Below are 5,511 nucleotides of genomic sequence, written 5' to 3' on the forward strand. Positions count from 1 at the left end.
AACATCAGTGCAGCTTTTCGGCGATGCTTACACCGTATACCGTGCGGATCGAAATAGTGGCAATAGTATTCGCGGACGTGGAGGAGGAGTTTTGATTGCTGTTTCCACCGCATTTGCCTCATGTGAGATTGATGTAGGCAATTTAACCAGTATTGAGGCTGTTTGGATTAGAATTACAACTCCATCGATGAACTTTTATATTGGTGCTGTCTATATTCCTCCTGAAAAGCGACTCGACTGCAATATCATGCAACTTCACATGGATGCTGTGAATAACGCTTCTTCACAAGCTGGCGCGGATGACGTGATGATTGTCCTTGGTGATTTCAATCACCCAGGGCTCATTTGGGTGCCGTCACGACACGGATACGCTTACCCAGACCCGATTGCTTCGACAACCAACATCGCCAGTCGTTTGCTACTGGATGGATTTGCTTTCAACGGACTAAGTCAAGTAAGCATGATTCCTAACCACCAATCACGCTTTCTGGATCTCGTCTTTGTTAGTGAAACTATTATACCTGTATGTTCCGTCAATGAACCATCCAGCGTGATTGTTCCACTTGACAACTTTCATCCCGCGCTTGAAATCTCAATTGGCACTATTCGATCAGTTCAGTATGTAGAAACTCTTTCTGTCGACCGTCTCAACTTTCGCAAAACTGATTTTGTAAAGCTGCGCAGTTCTCTGTCGCTAATTGATTGGAGTGTACTGCATGCCCAAGTGAGTGTTAATGCTGCAGTTGCCATCTACAAGCGACTACTACTGAACTGTGTTGAGACCTCAGTGCCTAAATGTCAGCCTCCTAGCAAGCCGCCCTGGTCAAACAGCACTCTTCGAAAGCTAAAACGTACTCGAGCAAAAACCCTACGTGCGTACACAAATCGACGGAATCCTCTTTCTAAGCGCATGTTCACTTTAGCCAGTAATGAGTATCGTTGTTACAACAAGCTTCTGTACAAACGCTATGTACACCGCATCCAGAATAATCTGCGCCGAAACCCGAAGGGCTTTTGGTCATTTGTCAACACGAAGCGAAAAGAAACTGGACTTCCATCAAGGATGCTTTACGACGGCGAAGAAGCTACGACAACTGTGGCGAAATGTACGCTGTTTGCCAGATTCTTCTCGAGTGTTTTTTCAACTGACTCGCCAACCGCAATCGAACTCCAAAATGCCTCTCGTGACGTTCCTGCTTGTGCTGTTGATTTTGATGTGTTTACTGTCTCTGAACAAATGGTTATATCTGCAATCCGGAAAACCAAGTCATCTTATGCACCTGGCCTCAGTGCTATACCTTCGACTGTATTGAAAAAATGTTCGGACTTACTTGTAACACCACTTGCATATATTTTTAACCTATCGCTTCAGCAGCAAACGTTTCCTGAGGATTGGAAATGTCAGTAATGTTTCCGGTATTCAAGAAAGGCGACAAACGCAACATAGCGAACTATCGCGGAATCACTTCGCTAGGAGTCGAATCTAAAGTGTTTGAATCAATTATCAACGAAGCGTTGTTTTCTGCTTGTCGACACTACATTAGCGCATCCCAGCACGGATTTTTCCCAGGACGTTCAGTCGAGACGAATCTCGTCTGCTTTACGTCATTTTGCACGGAACAAATGTCTAAGAAATTGCAGGTGGATACTATTTACACTGATCTAAAGGCAGCTTTTGATAGAGTTAATCATGAGATACTGATAACAAAGCTTGATAAGCTAGGGTGTTCTACTAGATTCTGCCATTGGCTTCGATCCTACCTTGTGCACCGTGAAGTCGTTGTTCAAATTGGCGATATTGTTTCAGAATCCTTTTTCAACACTTCCGGAGTTCCTCAAGGTAGTACGCTAGGTCCACTACTTTTTTCACTGTTCGTGAACGATGCGGTTTTCGTTCTAAGCCGTGGAGGAAAGCTGTTTCTTGCCGACGACTTAAAATTAAAATTTTTTCTTGTTATACGGAATGAAGCCGACTGCCGTGAGCTACAGCATCTTATTGACACCTTTTATAGCTGGTGTGTAAGAAACATGATGGTCCTTAGCGTTGCAAAATGTTTTGTCATCAGCTATTATCGAACGAGAAATATGCTTACCTTCAACTATAACATCGCAGGAACTCAGCTACAACGCGTTGACCACGTGAAGGATCTAGGAGTCGTTCTTGATGAAAAGCTAACGTATACTCATCACGTCTCAGCGACCATCGACAAAGCTAATCGATTGCTAGGATTTATTTTCAAAATATCCAACGAATTTCGGGATCCTCTATGTTTCAAGGCTCTTTATTGCTCATTGGTGCGCTCGCAGTTGGAATTTGCAAACGTCGTTTGGTGCCCTTATCAAGCTACGTTGAGCCTTAGGATCGAAGCAGTCCAGCGTAAATTCATACGATATGCGTTACGTGAATTGCCGTGGAACGATCCATTAAACCTGCCACCGTACGAGGACCGTTGTCGTCTTTTAGGACTTAATACTTTAACACGCCGGAGACATGCAGCGCAAGCTACCTTCGTGTCAAAGATTCTGCTGGCTGAATATGATGATCCGGAGCTACTAGCGCAAATCAATCTCTACGCGCCTACCCGCTCTCTTCGCCCTCGAGCCCTACTGCATTCTGAAATGCGCAGCACCAACTACGCTACAAATAGTCCAATTTTAGCAATGAGTCGTCGCTTCAACGAGTTTGCTGAAATTTTTGACTTCGTCATGAACTCTTCGCAGTTTCGTCGTCGTGTATTGTCATTATTTTAATTATGTTTAGTTTACCTTAGTTAAGTATAGTTCATTAAGACAAATTGTCAGTTGGACTTTTTTTTTATACAAATACAAATACAAATACAAATGCAAATACAAATACAGATAGATAGATTTGGAGGACGGCTCACACATTAAAACCGCTTATACAGACCTTAAAGTAGCTTTCGATTGCGTCAATCACACGTTACTGTTGACAAAGGTCAAACGATTTGATATGGCTTCCAATTGTATGGATTGGTTAACCCTTTCATGCCCAACTTTTTTCTAGTGCATGTAGGGTTTCAAAACTATTTTTCCTTGAAAACGGTGGGGTCAAGAAACACGAAAAGCCTATTTTCATAAAGATAGGTGCTTCCATGGCAGTGCTAGAAGCTGGTCAATTTTTACCTTCTAATGCTCAATGCAATTCTCCTAGAATAATTACAAAGTGCAATTATGTGGAAAACGTAGCCAAAGACGGTCTAAATTGATAAGTTTTATCAGTTTTCATTAATATTGCACTATAACGAAGATAAATGAAAAAAACATTTTCGGTCGTCAACGTAAACTGTCCCTGGCAGCACTGCTCCATCGGAATCCAATCAGACTAATTGCAATAACTTCAGTTCTAGAGCTGATCCTTGTAACTGTTAATACTCAAATTAAAGACAACAATCACATTAATGAGCCTTACTTGTTTTTGTGAGCAAATGTCGCCTCAATCAAAAGTTATAGCTGTTTAAATACGTTGTTGTCCACAAATATGGGCATTAGACCGGTAACAATTTTGATTTTTTTTTCGGAACACTGCTAATTCGAATGGTAATTGGTAATGATAATCATATGCAAAATATGAACTTTTTCCGATAGCTCTAGTTCACCCACAAGAGGTTTCAAATGTCTATAGTAATATATATGAAAACTTGGAAATAAAAATTTAAATTCCAACAAAAAATTTCACAGTAACTCTGCGTACCTCAAAACTTACGGTCACGTAGCTTATTTTATAACGAATAGCTATGTTGAAGATCGCATATTGATTGGAGGTTCCCCCAAAAAGTTATTTAACTTTGAATATCTTTTTACTTCAAAATCGGATCGGATTGCAGTCTTCTGCAATGTTGTTCCTTACATCTTAAGCTATATATCTGCAGACTTTGGGATGCACAAAATGATACTGGAATTTTGTATTGAATTTATTGTTCAATTGCCTGTTTTTCATATATTTTCACATACAAACTTGAAAACTCTTGTGAGTTAATTAGTGTTTTTGAAAAAATCTCACATTTGACAAGTGGTATATGAATCCAATTACCGTTTGATTTAAGGACATTATACATGCGAGCCACAACATAACTGCTACGCTGCACACACCCCTCTCCCCTGCCTAACCATGTATCTGACATGAGCAAATATAAAAATACGTTTTTCAACACACTAACCTTGCTGGTGTGCCACGAAACTGCTACTTAAGGAAGCTGGAACATTTTCCTATACAATCAATCCGAGTTTTTGACGGAATGCCATCTGTAGCTCCTATTTTGTGCGAAAATATCATCACTCTTCACTTGGGGTTTCTTTTTGAAACACTCTTATTTTTCTTCTTCTCCTTTTCATTGCACTTTTTCAAATGCACTTTATTCACACACCACTGCAAAAACACTCGCGATACTTTAATCGTTTACTAACAAAACTTCAAATTTTCTGCCAATATGCAGATGACCAAAGGAAAATGTTCGGAAACTCTCATTTGTGCGTTTGAATTTTCACTTCAAATTTCAGTTTTTCTCAATGTAAACAAGCGAGTCGGTGCCTAGCAACGTGGCTTCCACATATCTTCACCTTAACAGTGTTCCGAAAAAAAAGTTAAAATTGTTGCCGGTCTAATGAGCATGAATGGGTTAAAATCTCACATCTCGCTCTCTATCTGTGAAGTTGAGAATCAATGAATCATACTCCTTCGTCAATACGCTCGGCGTACCACAAGGCAGCAATCTCGGCCCACTTTTTTAATGATGTCGGCTACATAATTTCTCCCGGTTGCAAGTTAATTTTAATCGCTCATCTGAATATTTTTCTCTTTGTAAGGAAGAGTAGCCAACAAACAGAAAACTATTTATGCTATCAGTGAAAGCAAATTGAAAACTAATTGAGATGGTGAAATATTTCATTGATAACAAAATAAGTAATCAATTTGATGTTTGTCAAAGAAATAGAAACAAACATTTTTTTTTCTAAAAATATAAGCACATCAAAATGAGATCAAAATATGTCATATCTGAAAAAGTTTAAACTGATATCAAAATAAGATTTCAATTTGATGCTTGATATCAAAATATGTTGTCTATTTGCTGTAATTTTGATGTTGGACTTTGCTCGGGTAGTACGATCTATTCTGGAAGAAAATTAATACGGTACTCGCTTCGATTTCTACCGTAGCTAAGTTCAACTGATTTGTCCCCCAATGAGAATTGCTGCCGCTTTTCAACATAGATACATTGGCCGAAAGAATAAATATTGTTCTCTAGCTGTATTTTAGGAAAGGTTCTAACTGGTTAATTCAAGTTACATCCTGGAGCATATCAACATGAACATGCCACCTAAAACGTTCTGATCTAAAGAATTTCTACGACTTCTTTTTCAGTATTATAATTATTGTATTATAATATTTTTTTTTCTTCGATTTTCTTTCAATTAGAGAAACATTAATATTTTTACAAGTGTTTTATTTATTAATAAAATTGAAACGTAACGATTTGTATTCGATACATTTGC

Source organism: Topomyia yanbarensis, unplaced genomic scaffold, assembly GCF_030247195.1.
Source record: "Topomyia yanbarensis strain Yona2022 unplaced genomic scaffold, ASM3024719v1 HiC_scaffold_76, whole genome shotgun sequence".
In the NCBI taxonomy this organism is placed as follows: Eukaryota; Metazoa; Arthropoda; class Insecta; order Diptera; family Culicidae; genus Topomyia; species Topomyia yanbarensis.